The following is a 24095-nucleotide window of genomic DNA, read 5'->3' on the forward strand; positions in this document are numbered from 1 at the left end:
TAGGGTCACCAGTGCTCAGACTTAGGTCACTACCCCTGTGCTAGGCACTCCTGCCACCTGGGAAAGGTTCCAAAGGTGGAACAGCTCCAGGGGGTGCCAGGGATCAGAGCAAAAACTTGAGAGGCTGGGGATGCAGGAGTTTGGGCACAGTCCCTAAATCATCTCAGTGGTTGAGCTGCTGTGAGAAGGCACATCCCCAGTGTGCGTGTGTGTGTGTGTGTGTGTTGGGGGGAGGGGGTCCCTAGAGGAGGCAGCTAGAGGGAGGGCCTGAGGCTGGAAATGGGGAATGGCGTGCGGCCTCTGAGCAAGCACAGGCACTTAGCCCTTGAGGTTTCTGGGAAAGCTAGAGCCACAAGGGCCACGAGATAAGGCAAGTGTAGCAGCAGAACCCAGGTGCCAGGTCTTTCTTCAGAACCTACACTTCTCCACGAGGCCGGGCCTTCCACGCTGAGGTAGGAGGGATCCTGGCCAGAAGGTCAGCCAGCAGCTCTGGGACGAAGGTTGCTGCGGTGGAGGCTCTTCTGCCATGGAAGCGACTTCATTTCCTTCCACACAAATAGCCTACTGACTGAGTTCCTGCTCTGTTGAGTAAAAGGGTGTTGACTCTCCCCAGAAGGTTGTTCAGTTCACATCCCAAAAGTCCCTCTATTCAGGCCCTGGGGAGGTGTAGCAGCTCCTGAGGGCGCTCTCCTGAGGCTGGCTGACAGAAGTGGGGGAGGTTCCTGATAGTTCCCAAGCGCTGGTTCAAGTCCCCAGAGAATGGTCATGCAGGTTGGGGAGTCAAGTAGGAGGAGAGAGAAGGTCGGGGGCAGAGGGCCCCCTCCTGAGTCCAGAGCTCACAAGGTTACCCCCCCCCATTTCCAGAAACTATCTCTTCCCCCACACCAGCCCCCATGGCCCAGTACCGGGAAACCGGGAGCCCAGAGCACTTGTGGCCACAGAGACCCTCGCACGCAGCCCTCGGGGTGGGCGGGGCCGGCTGCAGGCAGATGGGGACGAGGTGTGCTCCCGGGAGGCCACGGGCTGCAGGTGGCCCTCCGAGAGAAGCACCTCATTTTGGACAGGAAGGTTAGAGGCGGGGGAGAGCACCCTAGGGCGCCCCCTCGGAGCAGTGGGTGTGGGAAGAGGGGCGGGGGCGGAGGGAACCCGCGATGGGAGGCGAGTGGGCTCTCAGCAGAGGCCAGCTTAGCCCGCGGGAGCTGCCTCTGAGCAGGGGGCGGGAGGGCAGTGCCGCCCTGTGGCTGCCGGGCTTCCCGGATCGCGGCTCTCCACACACGGGTCGCAGGGTCCTGTGACTCTGTATCCCCTCCCTCACCCCGCCCCCCTCGCGAGGCCGCGCCGCTGGGTGGCCTGTGTCGACGGGCAGAACCCCATCGCCCGCCCCTCTCAGACCCGCCTCTGCCCGCCTGCCTTGCCCTGCGCAGCTTGCGGCCCGGGGGCCTCGAAGGTCCCCGTGCACGCAGCCAGCGGCCTCTGCTGTGCCTGCTGCTCCTGCTGGGTCTGCTGCTGTGATCAGTAACCCTCGTGCAGACCACGCTGGGCACCTCCAGCACCCCAAGTCCGCGGGAGCGCACGCGGGCCCTGATGCGGGACTTCCCGCTTGTGGAAGGGTGGCTGCAGTGTGTGCGGGCTGCTGGGGGCCGGTGGGGGCCTAGCCTGGCCCTGGGCAGGGGAGGAGGTCCGGAGCATGTAGCGCTAGTGGGGAGGCTCCCTCACACCACCCCTGGATGTCCTCTCCATCATCTATGGATGCCCTTCCCCTTCTCTGTCATCCCCTCCCTGGTGGGAAACCCTCAGCCCAGGCCTCAGCTGCTCCTAGTATAGTCTGTGTGACAGTGTGAGGTGGGGGACCCCCAGGCTGGCCCAGGCCAGGCAATGTGTCCTGCCCGATCCCAAGACCTAAGGAGCCCACCCATTTGCCTTGACCTCCCTCCAGCCACAACAACATGCCCCTGGTCCTGAGGCAGTTTTACCACAATGGGCTATAGCATGGTAATCTGCGCAATTTCAGCCATGGCTAGACCAGCTTGGACAGGCTGAAAGATGGTCTCGTGGGTGGCCAGGTACCAAAGGGACACACAAGGTGCCACCATGGCTGCTGGGGAATGTGGGGCAGTTTGGGGGCCACAGAGACCACAGGTTAGTCACATTGGAACGAAGTTACCATAGTGACCTAGAAAGTGCCATGCCATGGATGCTGGGGGCTACAGGGGTCACAGTGAGCCCACCTGACGGGCTTCCAAGTACCACAGAAAAAGCAACGCATTACATGTGACTTCTGGGCACAGTAAGTGCTGTGCCAGCTGAGGAGGCTATGAGAAGCCCAAGGAGTTCCAAAGCCCAAACTAAGCCCTGGCCTTCCCTCAGTTCTGGTCAGCCTACGTCCCATGCCAGACCCACGAACGGGATGCTGTGCGCCTCATCCTGGAACAAATTGACCTCATCCGCCTCATGTGTGCCTCCTATTCTGAGCTGGAGCTTGTGACCTCAGTTAAAGGTAGATGGGGGACTTCCCTGGTAGTCTAGAGGTTAAGACTCCACGCTTCCACTGCAGGGGGGTCGGGTTTGATCCCCGGTGGGGGAACTAAGAGCCCTCATGCTGCGTGGCACGGCCAAAAAAAAAAGGTAAACAGACTGGTGGTAGTGGGTGTTAGGGACTTCAGTAAGCTACCCCTGCCTCTGAAAATGATCATCTGACCTACGTGCCCCCAGCTCTCAACAATACCCGGAAGTTGGCTTGCCTTACTGGTGTGGAGGGCGGGCACTCACTGGACAGTAGCCTCTCCATCTTGCGTACCTTCTATGCGCTGGGTGTGCGCTACGTGACACTCACCCACACCTGCTACATGCCCTGGTGAGCACCTGAATATATTCAGGAAAAAACGCATTCGCCCTTTTTGGCCAACCAAACAAGCGGGCAATGCAAATCAACACTGCAAAGAAGTCTCACTAGGCATCGGTCGAAAGGGCCATGCTGAAAAAGTGTAAAAACCAGAAATGCAGGGCAAGTCAAGGAGAAAAGGGAGCTTTTTTACGCTGATGGGCGTGATATAAATTGCCAACGGCCACTCTCGAAAATTGTATGGTGTTTCCTAAAACATCTAAAAAACAGAGCTACAGAGCACAGGGCACTTCCACTCATGGGCTTATATCTTGAGAAAACCAAAAATCGACAGGACACAGGCACCCCAAATTTTAGGGCTGCTGTGTTCACAAAATCCTCGACTCGGGTACACCTTAAGTATCTCATGAAAGAGAAAAATGGATAAACAAGTTGTAGTACTTATGTACAATGGAATATCACTCAGCCATGAAATCAATGTCCTAAGGCTAGTAGCAGCATAATGAGTGGATTTAGGTACGATGATTCTAAGAGAAATACGTCACACAGATAAAGAAACTTATCATAGGGCTTCCCTGGTGGCGCAGTGGTTGAGAGTCCGCCTGCCGATGCGGGGGACACGGGTTCGTGCCCCGGTCCGGGAAGATCCCACATGCCGTGGAGCGGCTGAGCCTGTGAGCCATGGCCGCTGAGCCTGCGCGTCCGGAGCCTGTGCTCCGCAAGGGGAGAGGCCACAACAGTGAGAGGCCCACATACTGCAAAAAAAAAAAAAAAAAAAGAAACTTATCATAAGATATCAGTTATAGACGGAATGTAAAAATCGCTACATGAACTAAATTACAAAACAGAACAGAGTCACACATTTAGAAAACACACTTATGGCTGCTTAAGGGGAAAGGTGAGGTGGGGTGATGCATAAAACAACAGTTTGAAATTAGCACAGATACCATTCAATCAACCAAATATGTAATAGAGAAGACATACTCATTGCTCAGTGAACTGGATTCAACACACCTTATTCACCACAGAAGAATATATCCACGTAGTAAGAATCTTAAAAAGTATGTATTGATATTTCTCGGTAAGTGAATATGGTGGGTGTAAAGAGGCACAAACACAGCATTGAAAATCAGCTAAATCCCATTATAAATACAAACTACAAAAAAAAGCAAAGATAGTGAAAGAGAGAGAAATTCTTACAAAATTCGTTCAGTGGCTGTGATGCAACCTGGATTGACCACATCTAGACCCACAGCTGGAAGAGACATAAGGCTGGACACTCTTGGGGGCGACCGGATTGGTGAGGTTGCGTGAGCAAATGCAGACCCTTTAAAGTAATACTGTGTGCTACCCATTCCATGGGTCAGAAATCTCCAGGTTCAAGGGAATCTTCCGACAGCTAAAACATGCATGGGAAACCCAGAGGATGGTACACCATATGATCGGGAAACGTTTCTAAAACGCACCTCATTTTTCATCTCGTGGTGCTCGGGTTCGCCATTCCAGCTGCTTTACCAACAATCTCCCCACTTGGAGAATCAGCACCTTTAACCTCCTGTTTCGTACAGTTTGCAATTTGTCCAGAGGTTGAACAGGTAGAGGGGGAACCAATGAGAGATCAGCTCTAGGTGTTTGGACAGACACATGTCACTCTAATTTCCAATCAGGAAGAAGAATTAACCAAAGGCTCTGCCTGCCCCCCGGAACCAGAATAGGGCCTGAAGCAATCCTGCGGTTTGGAGGCCAGCTCCCAAAAAGGCGAGTTGAAAAATGGATCTCAGAGGCACTAAAATTCACAAACCTGCAGGATAATAAATGATAACTTTCGTACCTTATTGAGGTAAGGCAACGAAGAGGATTTGAAAACAAGGCAGAATTGCAGGAAACCGTTTTCAAGAGGTAGATCGGAGTCGCCTTTAAAGCACATGAAAAGCGGCAGAACTTCGACAATGATGCAGTTGGCCAAAATGGGCGTACGTTTTCTTTTTCCTGAATATATTAAGGAAAAAACGCGTAGGCCCTTTTTGGCCAACCAAGCAAGTGGGCAATGCAAATCAGCACTACAAAGAAGTCTCACTTCGCCTCGTTCAAAAGGGGTTTTACCATGTTTGAAATTCCAATATTTTAGCCTGACACGTTTTTGGATTTTAGAAAAAAATATATTTTAAATGAGACAAAAAATCTTTTTTATGACCCAAAACGACAGCAATAGTTTTATATTTTTATCTATTTCACTTGCACACAAAAGTCTCATGGGGTTATGTAAAGCAGTCCTGTTGGATGCTGTGCATGGTGCAAATATGGATTAAAGCTTTGGAATCTTAAGCTTCACTCACCTGAAACTTTTAAATTAGGATGCAAGCAATCCTTTCCAACATGTGAACAGAGAAGGACACTGTCTTTATTTTATTTGTCAGGTAATTAATCTGTCTTATGCCCCAAGGAGAGAAACACCTGGCACTTCTATCAATGTGTTGTACAAAAATCTTTGAACACAGAGTGCAAGCAGAGGCTGATACAAGATGTGAAAGAAAAAAAAAAAAAGAGAGAGACCCCTGTGGCATTTTCTCCTAACTTACTGCAATCTCCCATTTAAAATGTGGGAATAATCAATCTTCTGAGGAAAAAGGCCCAAGGAAGCTTTTTGCTTTTGTGGAATAATGCAATGCCTAAAGATTTCATGAGGCAAGAAGAATTAATGAGAATGACCATGAGAAATCAAGAAAAGTCAGATCCATGGATGAAGTGATGTTTACCTCTGTGAATCAATGAGAAGTAGGAGCAAATGAAAAGAAAGCTGAATACAACATTTTCTGAATAAATGTAACCCTTCAGCTGTCATAGACAAATTAATGCTCACTATGACACAACATATTTAGTTCAGAAAGTTAACTTAAATTTAAAGCTTAACAATTAGATTTATTGAAGAAACGAAAACATATTTGTGGTTTAGAATATATAATGTGTTCTGCAACAGATAAGAAGATTACATAAATAAATAGAAATAAGACTAAATAGAGGAAAATAACAAATTAGATGTTATTAACATTAAAAACTGACACTCATCTAAAGAAAGAGGAGAGACAGAAAGACAGAAGAACTTATATCAAGTATATATTTAAAACTCCTAAATAAGAAGTCTTCAGATGTTAAAAAAAAAAAGTCTTCAATAAGAAGATAATGTAATAGCAAAGATGGGAAAAATATACCAAAAGATATTTCAAGAAAGAGAGTACAGAATGCTAAGTAAACATATCAAAAGATGCTTGGCTTCTTAGTAGTCAATTAAATGCAAAAAAGTCATACCTGGAATTATCACTCACCAACCAGAAAGTTCAAATGAAAATGACAGGTATTATCAAGTTTGACAAGAATGTGTGTAATCCTTGAATCTCATTCACTGCTGCTGAGGATGAAAAATCATACAAATGTTTTGAAAATATTTAGAAATATCTAAAAAGATAAACAGATGAAAGCTATGAGTCAAAAATTTTACTACTACATGTATATTGAACAATAATTTATACACATACCACCAAAGCTCAAGTTCTAGTATGTATATACCAGTGCAATTCTCAATAGACCCAAACTGAAAATCACTCATATTGTAATACATTTTGGAAAAAATTAATTAATAGTTAAATATTTACACTATGGAATCCTATGCAACAGTGTCAGTGCATGACAACAACAACAGGCAACCATATAGGCGTATTCATAAACAACATAAAATAAAAAAGCCCAATCCAAAAGTGATTTTACTGTGCCATTACATTTATATAAAATACAAAATACAGGTAAAGTGATCTTTTTGTTAGATACCAGAACAATATTAAACCTTAAGGGGAGTCACTAGAATTGGACAAGGGGGGCTCTGAGTATCTGGCAATTTTCTGTGTCTGTATCTAGAAGCTATGTATAGAGTGTATGCAGATTCTGAATTTTCTGAAATTTGTCATTTCCTTACAAACCATGCATATTTTTAGTTGTTTTTTATACATAACGAAAAGTAAAAATGATAGACTAGGGAAGGTAATTATATTAGCACTTTAATATCCATGCTTTTCAAGGTGGAAGTGAAAGGTATTAAATATTTGACACTGTGATTACTTCTTAAAAGTAAGGTGAAAATTTCAGATTAATAAATAAGACATACTTCTTCATATATCATCCTCAAAGAGGAGGGGTAGAAAGGAGTATTATTATTTTTTATTTAATATAGAACAGTTAAGATAGAAAATAATGAAAACAGACTAGGTTTAAAAAAGAGCACACTGGACTTCCCTGGTAGCTCAGTGGGTAAGAATTTGCCTGCCAATGCAGGGGACAGGGGTTCAATCCCGGGTCTGGGAAGATCCCACAGGCTGTAGAGCAACTAAGCCCGTGTGCCACGACTACTTGGCCTGCGTTCTAGAGCCTGCAAGCAACAACTACTGAGCCTGCGTGACACAACTACTGAAGTCCATGCACCTAGAGCCCATACTCCACAAGAAGAGAAACCACAGCAAGGAGAAACCCATGCACCACAATGATGAGTAGCCCCTGCTCGACACAACTAGAGAAACCCTGTGCAGCATCAAAGACCCAACACAACCATAAATAAATAAAATTAAGTATTGTGACTTGTGAGTTGACTCACTCATGTGGCTGTAAGTAAGAGGCCTCAGCTCCTTGCCACATGAATCTCTCCTTAGGGCTGCTTGAGTGTCCTCATGATATGGCAGCTGGCTTACCCCAGGATGAGTGATCTAGCAGAAACCAAAGCAGAAGCTCCAATATCTTTTATACCTTTGGAAGCTGCACTTTGTCATTTCTGCAATGTCTTATTAGTTAAAACATCAGCCCTTTTCAACTGTGAGGAGGCACACAGGTGCATGATGACTGGGAGATAATTAGGGTATGATTAGGGCCTTCTTGGAGGCTGGCTACCAAGGTGGCTGACTCACCGAACACTGAATTTTGTTTTCTTCACTGATGGAGAGAAAATGGTGAGTGAATCTCATTGGTGTTCTTTGAGATGTACCAAAGCTAGCTCTTGCTCTCACCCCCAGCTGTGTGGCTGAGAGGGTCTTGGTGCTCCAGCCGGGTGTCAGGCCTGTGCCTCTGAGTTGGGAGAGCAGAGTTCAGAATATTGGTCTACCAGAGACCTTGGGCACCTTGTAATATCAAAACGGCGAAAGCATCCCAGAGATATGCGTCTCAATGCTAAGACCCAGCTCCACTAAAAGACCAGTAAGATCCCGTGCTGGACATCCAATGCCAAACAACTAGCAAGACAGGAATGCAGGCCCACCAATTATCAGAGAGACTGCCTAAAATCATAATAGGTCACAGACACCCCAAAACACAACACCGGATGCAGACCTGCCCAACAGAAAGACAAGATCCAGACAAACCCACCAGAACACAGGCACCAGTCCTCTCCACCAGAAAGCATACACAACCCACTGAACCAACCTTAGCCACTGGGGGCAGATACCAAAAACAATGGGAACTACGAATCTTCAGCCTGCGTAAAGGAGACCCCAAACACCGTCCACAAAGCCAAATGAGAAGACAGAGAAACACAGAGCAGATGAAGGAACAAGGTAAAAACCCACCAGACCAAACAAATGTATAGGAAATAGGCAGTCTACCTGAAAAAGAATTCAGAGTAATGATACTAAATATGATCCCAAATCTTGGAACTGGAATGGAGAATATACAAGACATGTTTAACAAGGACCTAGAAGAACTAAAGAGCAAACAAACAATGATGAACAACACAGTAAATGGAATTGAAAATTTTCTAGAAGGAAACAATAGCAGAATAACTGAGGCAGAAGAATGGATAAATGACCTGGAAGATAAAATAGTGGAAATAACTACCACAGAGCAGAATAAAGAAAAAAGAATGATAAGAATTGAGGACAATCTGAGACACTTCTGGGACAATGTTAAACACACCAACATTAGAATATAGGGGTCACAGAAGTAGAAGAGAAAAAGAAAGAGACAGAGAAAATATTTGAAGAGATTATAGTTGAAAACTTCGCTAATATGTGAAAGGAAATCGTTAATCAAGTCCAGGAAGTGCAGAGAGTCCCATACAAGATACACCCAAGGAGAAACATGCCAAAACACATATTAATCAAACTATCAAAAATTAAATGCAAAGAAATAATATTAAAAGCAGCAAGGGAAAAACAACAAAAAACATACAAGGGAATCCCCATAAGGTTAACAGCTGATCTTTCAGCAGAAACTCTGCAAGCCAGAAGGGACAGGCAGGACATATTTAAAGTGAAGAAAGGGGAAAAGCTACAACCAAGATTACTCTATCCAGCAAGGATCTCATTCAGATTCGACAGAGAAATTAAAACCTTTACAGACAAGCAAAATCTAAGAGAATGCAGCACCACCAAACCAGCTTTACAACAAATGCTAAAGGAACTTCTCTAGGCAGGAAACACAAGAGAAGGAAAAGACGTACAATAACAAACCCAAAACAATTAAGAAAATGGTAATAAGAACATACATATCAATAATTACCTTAAATGTAAATGGATTAAATGCTCCAACCAAAAGACATAGACTGGCTGAATGGATCTGAAAACACGACCGGTATATATGCGGTCTACAAGAGACCCACTTCAGACCTAGGGACACATACAGACTGAAAGTGAGGGGATGGAATAAAATATTCCATGCAAATGGAAATCAGAAGAAAGCTAGAGTAGCAATTTTCATATCAGAAAAAAGAGACTTTAAAATAAAGACTATTACAGGAGACAAAGAAAGACACTACATAATCATCAAGGGATCAACCTAAGAAGAAGACATAACAATTGTACATATTTATGCACCCAATATAGGAGCACCTCCATACATAAGGAAAAGGCTAACAGCCATAAAAGGGGAAATCGAAGGTAACACAATCGTAGTAGGGGACTTTAACACCCCCCTTTCACCAATGAACAGATCATCCAAAATGAAAATAAATAAGGAAACACAAGCTTTAAATGATACATTAAACAAGATGGACTTAATTGATATTTATAGGACATTCCATCCAAAAACAACAGAATACACTCTCAAGTGTTTGAGGAACATTCTTCAGGATAGATCATATCTTGGGTCACAAATCAAGCATTGGTAAATTTAAGAAAATTGAAATTGTATCATGTATCTTTTCCGACAACGCTATCAGAATAGATATCAATTACAGGAAAAAAATCTGTAAAAGAATACAACCACATGGACGCTAAACAATACACTACTTTATTACCAAGAGATCACTGAAGAAATCAAAGAGGAAATTAAAAAATACCTAGAAACAAATGGCAATGAAAACATGACGACCCCAAACCTATGGGATGCAGCAAAAGCAGTTCTAAGAGGGAAGTTTATAGCAATACAATCCTGCCTCATGAAACAAGAAACATCTCAAATAAACAAACTAAACTTACACCTAAAGCAATTAGAGAAAGAAAGAAAAAAAAAAACCCAAAGTCAGCAGAGGAAAGAAATCATAACGGTCAGATCAGAAATAAATGAAAAAGAAATGAAGGAAACAGCAAAGATCAAAAAAACTAAAAGCTGATTCTTTGAGAAGATAAACAAAAGTGATAAAACCATTAGCCAGAGTCATCAAGAAAAAAAGGGAGAAGACTCAAATCAATAAAATTACAAATGAAAAAGGAGAAGTAACAACTGACACTGCAGAAATACAAAGGATTATGAGAGGTTACTGCAAGCAACTATATGCCAGTAAAATGGACAACCTGGAAGAAATGGACAAATTCTTAGAAAAGCACAAACTTCCAAGACTGAACCAGGAAGAAATAGAAACTATAAACAAACCAATCCGAAGCACTGAAATTGAGACTGTCATTAAAATCTTCCAACAAACAAAAGCCCAGGACCAGATGGCTTCAAAGGCAAAGTCTATCAAATATTTAGAGACGAGTTAACACCTAACCTTCTCAAACTCTTCCAAAATATAGCAGAGGGAGGAACACTCCCAAACTTATTCTATGAGACCACCATCTCCCTGATACCAAAACCAGACAAAGATGTCACAAATAATGAAAACTACAGGCCAATATTACTGATGAACATACATGCAAAAATTCTCAGCAAAATACTAGCAAAAAGAATCCAACAGCACATTAAAAGGATCATACACCATAATCAAGCTGGGTTTATCCCAGTGATGCAAGGATTCTTCAATACATGCAAATCAATGTGATACACCATATTAAAAAACCTGAAGGATAAAAACCATATGATCATCTCAATACATGCAGAAAATGTTTTCGACAATATTAAACAGCCATTTATGATAAACCTCTAGAAAGTAGGCATAGAAGGAACTTTCCTCAACATAGTAAAGGCCATATATGACAAACCCACAGTCATCATTGTTCTCAATGGTGAAAAAGTGAAACCATTTCCACTAAGATCAGGAACAAGACAACGTTGCCCACTCTCACCACTATTATTCAACACACTTTTGGAATTTTTACCTACAACAATCAGATAAGAAAAAGAAATAAAAGGAATCCAACTCAGAAAAGAAGAAGTTAAGCTGTCACTGTTTGCCACTAGATGACATGATACTATATATAGAGAATCCTAAAGGTGCTACCAGAAACCTACTAGAGTTATTCAATGAAGTTTGTAAGGCTGCAGGATACAAAATTAATGTACAGATATCCCTTTCATTCCCATACACTAAAGATGAAAAGTCTGAAAGAGAAATTAAGGAAACACTCCCATTTACCCATGCAACAAAAGGATTAAAATACCTAGGAATAAACCTACCTAAGGAGACAAAAGACTTTTACTCAGAAAACTATAAGACACTGATGAAACAAATCAAAGATGACACAAACAGGTGGAGAGATATACCATGTTCTTGGATTGGAAGAATCAACACTGTGAAATGACTATACTACACAAAGCAATCTACAGATTCAATGCAATCCCTATCAAAATACCAATGGCATTTTTCAGAAAACTACCACAAAATATTTCCCAATTTGTATGGAAACACAAAAGACCCCGAACCGCCAAAGCAATCTTGAGAAGAAAAACAGAGCTGGAGTAATCAGAATCCCTGACTTCAGACTATACTACAAAGCTACAGTAATCAACACAGTATGGTACTGGCACAAAAACAGAAATATATATCAACGGAACAGGAGAGAAAGCCCAGAGATAAACCCAGACACATATGGTCACCTTATTTTTGATAAAGGATGCAAGAATATAGAATGGAGAAATCACGGCCTCTTCAATAAGTGGTGCTGGGAAAACTGGACAGCTACAGGTAAAAGAATTAAATTAAAAGACTCCCTTACACCATACACAAAAATAAACTCAAAATGGATAAAAGACTTAATGTAAAGCCAGACACTATAAAATTCTTAGAGGAAAACATAGGCAGAACACTCTATGACATCAATCACAGCAAGATCCTTTTTGACCCACCTCCTAGAGAAATGGAAATAAAAATAAAAATAAAAACATGGGACCTAATGAGACTTAAAAGCTTTTGCACAGCAAAGGAAAACGTAAACAAGATGAAAAGACAACCCCCAGAATGGGAGAAAATATTTGCCAATGAAGCAACTGGCAAAGGATTAATCTCCAAACTTTACAAGCACCCCCTGCAGCTCAATATCAAAGAAACAAACAAGCCAATCCAAAATGGGCAGAAGACCTATTAGACATTTCTCCAAAGAAGATATACAGATTGCCAGGAAACACATGAAAGAATGCTCAACATCACTGATCATTAGAGAATTGCAAATCAAAATTACAATGAGGTATCATCCCACACAGGTAAGAAGGGCCATCATTAAAAAAATCTACAAACAATAAATGCTGCAGAGGTGTGGAGAAAAGGGAACCCTCTTGCACCGTTGGTGGGAATGTAAATTGATACACAGACACTATGGAGAACAGTATGGAGGTTCCTTAAAAAACTAAAAATAGAGCTACCATATGACACAGCAATCCCACTACTGAGCATATACCTGGAGAAAACCATAATTCAAAAAGAATCATGTTCCACAATGTTCATTGCAACTCTATTTGCAATAGCCAGGACATGGAAGCAACCTAAGTGTCCATCAACTGATGAATGGATAAAAAAGATTTTGCACATCTTCAATATAAAATGGAATATTATCAGCCATAAAAATAAATGAAATTGAGTTATTTATAGTGAGGCGGATGGACCTAGAGTCTGTCATACAGAGTGAAGTAAGTCAGAAAGACAAAAACAAATACTGTATGCTAACACATATATATGGAATTTTAAAAAAGAAAAAAAAATGGTTGGGAAGAAACTACGGGCAGGACAGGAATACAGACGCAGACGTAGAGAATGGACTTGAGGACATGGGGAGGGGGAAGGGTAAGCCGGGACGAAGTAAGAGAGTGGCATTAACTTATATATACTACCAAATGTAAAATAGATAGCTAGTAGGAAACAGCTGCATAGCATGGGGAGATCAGCTCAGTGCTTTGTGACCACTTAGAGGGGTGGGAAACGGAGGGTGGGAGGGAGATGCAAGAGGGAGGAGAAATCGGGATATATTTATATGTATAGCTGATTCACTTTGTTATACAGCAGAAACTAACACACCATTGTAAAGCAATTATAGTCCAATAAAGATGCTAAAAATAAATAAATAAATAAATAATTTATACCTCCCCCAAATTAAGTTTTTTTAAAAATAAATAAATAGGGCTTCTCTGGTGGCGCAGTGGTTGAGAGTCCGCCTGCCAATGCAGGGGACGCAGGTTCGTGCCCCGGCCTGGGAAGATCCCACATGCCACGGAGCGGCTAGGCCCGTGAGCCATGGCTGCTGAGCCTGCACGTCTGGAGCCTGTGCTCCGCAACGGGAGAGGCCACAACATTGAGAAGCCCGCGTACCGCAAAAAACAAACAAACAAACAAACAAACAAATAAATAAAAAAGGGTACTCAATAACATGGTAACTCTAAACCTAAGTATTTTCAATACTACAGCAAAGGTAAATGGATTAATGTCTCCTATTAAAGTGTAATTTTTTATATTATGTGCAACTAAAATTTTTTCCCAATATACAGGTAAAATAAAATAATTACTTTAGAAAGGTGAAAACATTCCATGTATTTAAAAACAGTAAAACGATAAGCATATGATATGCATCTTAGATAAAGTAGTGTTTAATTTCAGAACAATTTGTCAATATTGTAACTAGTACTATTATCCCAATTTCTTAAAAATATTTCAATACTTTTTCTATTGGAAAAAATACTTTAATATTTTTTTTCTTTGCTCTTTTGTGGTCTAATACATGGTAAGTATTTAGCTGCTAACATAACTTTAAAATATATGTTGTTTTTTACAGCCAAACAAAACTGAATCAAGAAGAAATAGATAACTTGAACAGACTGATCACTACAAGCAAAATAGAAACTGTAATTTACAAAAACTCCCTACCAACAAAAATCCAGGATCAGATGGTTTCACAGGCAAATTCTACCAAATATACAAAGCAAAACTTACACTGATTCTTCTCAAACTCTTCGAAAAGATTGAAGATTAAGGAATACATCCAATGACATTCTATGAAGCCACCATCACCCTGATATCAAAACCAGATGGGGGGGGGACTTCCCTGGTGGCACAGTGGTTAAGAATCCATCTGCCAATGCAGGGGACATAGTTTCAAGCCCTGGTCCGGGAAGATCTCACATGCCGTGGAGCAACTAAGCCTGTGTGCCACAACTACTGAGCCTGTGCTCTACAGCCCACGAGCCATAACTACTGAGCCTAATAGCCACAACTACTGAAGCCCACGCACCTAGAGCCCATGCTTTGCAAAAAAGAAGCCAGTGCAGTGAACAGCCTGCACACCACAACAAAGAGTAACCCATACTCGCCACAACTAGAGAGAGCCCGTTCACAGCAACAAACACCCAATGCATCCAAAAATAAGTAAATAAAGAAATTTACTGAAAAATAAAAAAACACAGATGGGGACTTTTCTGGTGGTCCTGCAGTTAAGATTTTTCCTTCCAGTGCAGGGGGTGTGGGTTCAATGCCTAGTGGTGGAGCTAAGATCCCACATGCCTCACAAATAAGAAACCAAAACATAAAACAGAAGCAATACTGTAACAAATTCAATAAGGACTTTAAAAAACAACAACAACACAGAGAAAGACACTAGCAAAAAAGAAAATTGCAGGCCAATATCTCTGATAAATATGGATGCAAAAATTCTCAACTGAATATTAGAAAACCGAATCTGACAACACATAAGAGGATCATACACCATGATCGAATCTGATTCACCCCCGTGTCACAAAGTTGTTTCAACATATGCCAATCAATCAGCACGATACACTCCATCAACAAAGGAAAAACACAAAACAAATGATCATCTCAATAGATGCCGAAAAAGCATTTGAGAAACTTCAACATCCATTCATGATAAAAACGCTTACTAAAATGGGTATAAAGGAAACATCTCAACATAATAAAAGCTATTTATGACAAACCCACAGCCAATATAATATTCAATGCTCATGACAAAATATCAAAGAAGCACGGAAAAGTGATGGAGGAGATGGAGAAACTTCTCAGTGGGCAGGTGCAGGATCAACATCAGCGCTAAATCCTGCTCAGCTTATGGTGATTCAAGAGAAAGCTAAAAGCCTTTATGAAGACTTGAAGAAGAAACACGGGAAAGAATCAGAGGGCATATTTTTTAATGCCAGCCATGGCTGTTTTCATCGGTTCAAGGGTAGAGCCAACCTCAACAAGGTAAAAGTAAGTGGAGAGGCAGCAGGTGCAGATAGGGTAGCTGTCTAGGAACTTCCTGAAACACTTTGAGAAATTATTGATAATGGTGTGCATTTACCCAACCAGGTGTTTAATGTGGATGAGACACAACTGTACTGGAAGAGGATGCCAGACCGAAGTTACATCAGTAAGAAGGAAAAGTTGATGCCGGGCTGTAAAGCAGAAACAGATAGGCTAACTGTTGTTTGGTGGCAATTCTTCCAGTGATATGAAGCTGAAGCCTCTCTTAGTTCATCATTCAGAGAACCCAAGAACCCTTAAAAACATAGCCAATGACTCAAAAACATAGCCAATGACTCTCTTCCTATTGTGTGGAAGTGTAACCCCAAATCCTGGATTACACAGGCCACGTTCCAGGACTGGTTTTGCCAACACTTTATCCCAGATGTAGAGAAATATTGCTCGGAGAAGGACGTCCCAGAAAAACATTCTTTTGCTGCTTGACAATGCTCTGGGCCACCCCCCTTTCATGGATGACTTTTCCCAACGTCAAAGTAGTGCATCTGTCACCGAATACTGCATTGCTCATCCATCCTATGGACCAGAAAGTTATAGCGACTTTCAAGAAATATTATTTATGTCACACTTTTTGTCAGGCAGTAAAGGTAAGTGAGAAATCAGGAAGAACCTAGGGACAATTTTGGAAGGACCATAACATCTACAAGGCCATAAAAAACATTGACTTTGCATGGTGTGAGTGTATGTTGGTCACCATGAATGGGGTTTGGAAGAAACTTTGCCCACAGTTTGTTCATGATGTTTGTGGATTTGAGAAGGCAGATCAGAAGTCTGAAGAGGTCTTCAGCAACGTAGTGACCCTCAGCGAGAAGCTGGAGCTAGATCCGCAAGAGGACGATTTCACTGAACTCCTTGCTGTGCAACATGAGGAGCTTACTGATGGAATTGGAGGCGCAGAGAAAGGATGAAGAGGGACAGGAGGAAGAAGAAGTAACTGAAGAACTGAAGAGATTCACGACACAGAAAATGCCAAGGGCATCTTCTAAATTGGAGGAGGCACTGTTAGTTTCTGAGGCACAGGGCTCGAACCTACAATGGTACCCAAAGGTGGCAGCAGCCATTCAGAAGGCAAACCAGTGCTACCGTGTCATCATCTATGATGAGAAGAAACGAGCTACGACCCAGACATCAATGGGTCAGTTTTTCAAGAGGGTAGATAGAATTAAATCCAGCAAGGAACCAGAACCTGTGTCATCAATGTCAGGTATGAGTGAAATTGGAACTTGCCTTCTGTCTCCTACTGCTGATACTCCTTCACCTCTACCATCTCCCACCTCCTCCCCCTCCTCCAATCAGTAACTCTTCTCACCTGTTCCCTCGATGCCAGCCCCAGGATCCCAGCTGTTGTACTGTATTACTGTACTTTTCAAGTCACTGTACTGTAAGACTAAAAATGTCTTCTTTGTTTTTGTGTTTGTTTCTTATATACTGTTTGTGTGAAAAGTATTATAAACCTATTATGGTACAATACCATATAGCCGACTGTGTAACCTGGGTACATCGGCTAACTTTGTTGGACTTACAAACAAACTGGACTTACAAACGCACTCTTGGAACAGAACTTGTTCATACGTAGCGGACTTACAGTAAAAGCAAAAAAGAAACAGGAACTAATCAAACTTATAAGCTTTTGCACAGCAAAGGAAACCATAATCAAAATGAAAATACAACCTATGGGCTGGGAGAAAATATTAGCAAATGATGAGACTGACAACGGCTTAATTTACAAACTATACAAACAGCCCCTACAACTCAATAACAATATAACAAATAACTCAATGGAAAAATGGGTAGAAGACCTAAATAAACATTTCTCTAAAGAAGACATACAGATAGCCAATAGGCACATGAAAAGATGCTAATCATCACTAATTATTAGAGAAATGCAAATCCAAATTACAATGAGGTATCACTTCACACTGATCAGAATGGCCATCATTAAAAAAAATCTACAATTAACAAATGCTGGATGGGGTATGGAGAAAAGGGAACCCTTCAGCACTGTTGGTGGCCATGTAAGTTGGTGCAGCCACTATGGAAAACAGTATGGAGGTTCCGCAAAAAAACTATAAAGAGAGTTGCCATCTGATCTAGCAATCCCACTTCTGGACATATATCTAGACAAAATTATAATTCCAAAAAATATATAAAACCCTATGTTCATAGAAGCACTATTTATAATAGCCAAGACATGGAAACAACCTAAATGTTCATTAAAAAATGAATGTATAAAGAAAGTGTGGTATACATATACAATAGATATTACTCAGACATAAAAAGGAATGAAATAATGCCATTTGCAGCAACATGGATGGACATAGAGATAATGATACTGAGGTAAGTCATAAAGAGAAAGACAAATACCATATAATATCACTTACATGTGGAATCGAAAACAGGACACAAATGAACATGTCAGCAAAACAGAAACAAACACACAGATATAGAAAACAGAGTTGTGGTTGCCAAGGAGAGAGTGATGGAAAGATTGGGAGTTTTGGAATAGCAGAAGCAAACTATTCTACATAGGATGGACAAGCCACAAAGACCTACTGTACAGCAGAGGAAACTATATTCAGTATCCTCTGATAAACCATAATGGAAAAGAATATATATATATATATATATATATATATGTATATATATGACTGAATCACTTTGCTGCACAGCAGAAATTAATACAATAATGTATAAAGGCTGCAGAAGGTGTGGAGAAAAGGGAACCCTCCTGCACTGTTGGTGGGAATGTAAACTGATACAGCCACTATGGAGAACAATATGGAGGTTCCTTAAAAGCTAAAAATAGGACTACCATATGACCCAGCAATCCCACTACTGAGCATATACCCGGAGAAAACCATAATTCAAAAAGCTACATGTATCACAATATTCACTGTAGCACTACTTACAAGAGCCAGGACATAGAACCAACCTAAATGTCCATCGACAGATGAATATAGAAAGAAGATATGGCCTATATATATAATGGAGTATTACTCAGCCATAAAAAGGAATAAAATTGAGTTATTTGTAGTGAGGTGGTTGGACCTAGAGTCTGTCATACAGAGTGAAGTACGTCAGAAAGAGAAAAACAAATACTGTATGTGAACACATATATATGGAATTCAGAAAAATGGTACTGACGAACCTAGCGACAGGGCAGGAATAAAGACACACATATAGAGAACGGACTTCAGGACACAGGGCTGAAGGGGACACAGGGACGTAGTGAGAGAGTAGCACTGACATATATACACTACCAAATGTAAAAGAGCTAGTGGTAAGCTGCCACATAGCACAGGGATATCAGCTCGGTGCTTTATGTCCCCCACAGGGGTGGGATAGGGAGTCTGGGAGGGAGCCTCAAGATGGGGGGATATGGGGATATATGTATACATATAGGTGATTCACTTTGTTGTAAAGCAGAAACTAATACAGTGTTATAAAGCAATTATACTCTAATAAACATGTATTTTAAAATACCACAACGTTGTAAATCAACTACACTAGAAAATATTTCTTAAGTGAAAAAGATTTTTTGAATGTATGTTTTATTGTGTGTGTGTACCACAGGTTCAATATATATGAATTATGTCAAATTGATTACATTGTTTTTCAAAATAAAGAATTTTTGATATTCTACATCAGCTGCATAATATAAATGCAGAAAAACTATATTATTTTTTTCTAAAGTTCAGAAATACCCATTTTGCTCATTCGGTATACTATAAACAACTAACTGTTAAAAAGGGATTCATGACCTCTTTCTTCCAAAGAAATATTTCTGCACTCACACAAGTTTAATAGAATGTTCCACCATGAACTGGCTTCCTACCTTAGAGACACGAGATTTGCATCCTGAAATCTCTTTCTTGCAAAAATGTCCAATTAGCATCCTAGCATTACAGAAAAGAAATGCTTTTTGCCAGATCTCAAATTACATACAACTTTATCATGACATCACGTATGTTTTTTTCCACACACACAGACTGCATTTTATTTTTACAAGAGAAAAATCAACTGACACCAAACATTGTAAATGGATGACCACAGCAAAAGCAACAATGATTGTAATTACCAAACATGAAACACACTCATACTATTGTCATAATATTGACATTCATTCCAGGAATCCTCCAAAGCTCCTTTATTTTGCAGTGAAAGACACCATGTTTTTTTTTGTTTTTTTTGTTTTTTTTTTGCAGTACGCGGGCCTATCAGTGTTGTGGGCTCTCCCATTGTGGAGCATAGGCTCCGGACGTGCAGGCTCAGCGGGCATGGCTCACGGGCCTAGCCGCTTCGTGGCATGTGGGATCTTCCCGGCCCGGGGCACGAACCCGTGTCCCCTGCATCGGCAGGCGGACTCTCAACAACTGCACCACCAGGGAAGCCTGACATATATATTTAAATTATCAGCACTCACCTGAGATCTTCAAAAATCAACAAAAACATAATTTTGTGCTCTCTTTCATTTATTCTGGTTCTAAGTGGTCATTTCTAAACGAAAGTATTTAAGTATGTTAACGTCATCTTATAACATATTTCAAATGACTACCGTCTCTCCAAAGATGCAATATGAGGAACTCATAAGTAGGCTCTCCAAAGTTTTACTCTTTGAATCTGTATTACACTTCTGCTGAACTTCACACTGTTCATTATTCTCTGAGAATATTCTTTTTCTTGTATGCCCATCTCACATGCTCTTTCATTTCATGAAGTTTTTTCCTACAATTTTATGCCTAGTTTATTTCTGAGAAAATGCATTATTCCAGATTGATAATTATAGACACAAAAACTTCTATATAATTCCCTGAGAGTTTCAAAAACTCCTTCTTCTTTTTTTTTTAAATACCTAGATTCTGAAGTTCTCCACAAAGCATTACTAAAATTGCATTTACATAGTATCTACATATTAATCACACATTAATGCATTTACAATTGTATTATGCTTTATTGCTAATTTTGGAGCATAAACGTAGCTGTCTTATTTACCACCCTCTTGGAAATCACTTTAATATTTGCACTTAGGACTTGAAAGAGAATGGATAAATAAAAACCTGAAGAATATGCAAATACAATTTATATATTTCTCATAAAATTAGGTGATTATCTAACCTTTATCCAGAAAAAAGAAGAGCCCACATACTCTGCAGTCATGATACTCGAGAATGTGTGGTCTTCCAGCAGGAAAACATGCAGCAATCCACGTGGCAGAGTTTACCTGTGACCAGCTGGGGTTAGTGTCCTATGCATTCCTTACATGCAACATATCAGGAGTGGCCAAAGTGAATTTGTCAGTTGTGGCAATAAGTATAATGAAGAGTTGTGGCAATAAGTATAATGAAGAGTTGTAGCAGGTCATGCTCATATATGCAGCACAGGTACAATCAACATTTTGCTCAATTCTGGTAGATCTAAATCTGTATCTGTTACTTTGTCTTTAACGAGGAAATGTCAGAACTGACTTACTAAAAAAAAGTGTTTTGTTTGTTTGTTTGTTTTAATTACAGTCACGGTGAGTAAGACATAGCTCAGAACAACTAATGTGACTTAGTGATTCTCTCATCAGGAAATGCAGTTTCTACTTCCCTGTTTATTCTCCACATCTTGTAGTAAGTTAAGTTTCAGTGAAAGATGAATCTACAGGGTGAAAAGAAAAGAAAACTTACATGTGTTGATAAGATCATTCTGACAGGTTTTACCACGTATGTCAGTGTTTCTGGTGATGGACACAAGCTAGAGCTCCCTACTGTGACATTTTCACTGATGTCATTCCCCTTGATCCTCAATTTGAAAGTGGATAAAAATGTTTTCTATGTTTTCTTCTTTAAGAAATTAAATAAAGAATGCTGTCTAGACATGATCCTCTAATGACTTTCAGTCAGTGGTCATCAAGAGAAGAAAAGCACAGAATCTCATCCCCACAGAAGTGTGACATTCAGTCAGGTAAGAAAATTCTCCCCAAAATCAGAGCTTCATCTTTAACATTCAATCAAAGGCTTTCACAGGTGCTTCATACTCTGCACTCAGCCTTACCATATGGGATTGGCTCTGAGAATCTCACACCAGATGACTGACAAACATGTCATAGTACAGTGATCTGGGACCAGATCCTGCCTCTCTTAATGATCTCCCGCAGGGACATTGCAATATTCTAGGATATTTCCTGGAGCCCTCTACTCTATACAGGTACACTTCCAAGTAGAAACAGAAGCTTTGATTCTCACTGGGACCCCTGCTCTGTCCAACCAACCTCTCTAGAAATATGATGTTCTAATCTCTCCTGATTAGAACATTGCACGGTCTCTCCCTGTGCTAATTTAGTAAAGGTAAAAGAGAAACAAGAAAGAGCAAACTATGCAGGGAGCAATATATAAGATTCCTTTACTTAATGTATTTATCTGATATACACAAATATTGAGAAGTATAGATTCATTTCATAATGGTCAAGAAAAGAGGAGGAGGAACCTCCATGCCAACAGTATATATAAGTTGGAATCAATCCTGCATAAGCTCCAGCTAAAGCTTAGTTACGAGGTACTAACTCTTCTCATAAAGAAGCAATAGTTCTCCATCATTTGAAGCACACTGAGGACTCAGACAGCTGGACGCTGAGGGTGTAGTCTCCTCACTCGAATTCTGTACCTGCATCACAGAGCAATGAAATATTCCCAAAGAATTATTAAGGATGAGGTGGGGAGCCGAAATAAAAAAGATGAAACCACAGTCTGCCCTACCATCCATTCTGCTGGATATTACCACCATCTTGGCCCAGTATGACCTTCCCACTTTTCTCTGGGCCTCCCTACTTCCCACCTCCATCCTCTCATTATATCTTACCTACACTTGGAAACGACTCTAGTTTTCCCACTTATCTTCATCAACAAGCAATCCAAATAGCAACTGTGTATATAACTCCTTAGAAACCTCAGGTATGACTCATTTGAACGGATCCTGGGTCACACCTACCTCCTGATCTTGGAGAGTCTCCCAGAGAGTCCAGAGGCAACTACAGCACAGCCTCAGGGACATAGACACTGGCAGCAGCCACTTGGGGGAGCTCCTTCTACCTCGTGGCCACTGGTACCAGCAAGCATAATTTCAGAGTCCTCCCTCTATCTTTTTAGCCTCAGGGTCTAGCCCTACCCATTTCCACCAGACTATAGATACAAGTACTAGGATGCTGCAGGCCAAGCAACTAACTGAGCAGGGGCATAGCCCCATCCACCAGCAAACAGGCTGCTTTCAGACCCTCTCAATGCACAGCTGCCGCTGGACATGGGCCCAGCAACCAAAAGCCCCAGGACCAGCCTCCACACCTAAGTGGAGAGGCACCAGCCCCAGAGTCCTTGGCCCCTCTGACAAGTGAGCCTGCTCTGGCCTTGGAATCAGTCTCACCGTCGGCAGGTGATTACTGCACAGGGACTGGATGGAGCTTGGACCTACCCAACAGCAAATCTGCTCTAGCAGTGGGATCAGCCTCATACACCAACAGGCACACACCAGCTCCAGGAATACCACAGCCCAGCAGCCTGCGTGACCAGAACACTCACTTGCAGGCCACAAGCAGCCATGCACTCACTTGGGTCTCGACCCTGCCCATCAGAATGACAGCACAAGATTAGGGATACCCCAGACCCTGCAGATAGCTGTGTCAGGAACAGTGATCCAACACCAACTCTGAGACTCCTGGGCCCTGCAGCCAGAACTCAGGACCTGTGTCTTCCTCCCAGTAGCCAGCATCACCCCAGTGACTGGGCACTAGCCCTGACATCACCTGGACTGCAATTCTACCCATAAGTGAACCAGCACTAGATTTGGCGTCCCACAGAGTCGTGCAGCCAACTGCCTTATGATTTAGCCTCACCAAGCAGCACAGACAGCCTCCATACAAGGCAGAGTCTGTCAAACAAGCAGTCTGGGGGCAGCCAAGCCTACCAGACCACCCACAGCAGTCAGCCCACCACAATAGAAGAGCCCAAGTAGCCAACATAGGGGGTACACCTAGAACATATAGTTCTAGTGACCAGGGGACAGTGGGCTTCTGGGACACATAGGACCTCTCCTACAAAAGGCCACTTCTAGAAGGTCAGGAAATGTAACGAACCTACTACATACATAGCAATAAAAACAGCAAGTTAAGAAAAATGAGGTGACACTGAAACACGATCCAAATGAAGGAACAAGATAAGAACTCAGAAGAAGATCTAAGTGAAGTGGAGGTAGCCAATCTCCTCAAAAAATAGTTCAAGGTAATGACTATAAAGATGATCAAAGAACTCAGGAGAAGAATGGACGACCAGAGCAAGAAGGAAGAATTTTTTAAAAAAGAGTTAGAGCATTAAAGAACAACAAAACAGAGATGAGGAATACAATAACTGAAATGAAAAA

General features: G+C 41.7%; 1 long non-coding RNA gene across 8 annotated transcripts in view; it reads right to left on the bottom strand.

Moving 5' to 3' along the window:
- Window positions 1-24095, bottom strand: part of LOC308611428 — a 54496-nt gene that overhangs the window by 20722 nt on the left and 9679 nt on the right. The window lies entirely within an intron of this gene.

Source organism: Mesoplodon bidens (genome assembly GCF_964165515.1).
Source record: "Mesoplodon bidens genome assembly, contig: HAP1_SCAFFOLD_300, whole genome shotgun sequence".
NCBI classification, from domain to species: domain Eukaryota; kingdom Metazoa; phylum Chordata; class Mammalia; order Artiodactyla; family Ziphiidae; genus Mesoplodon; species Mesoplodon bidens.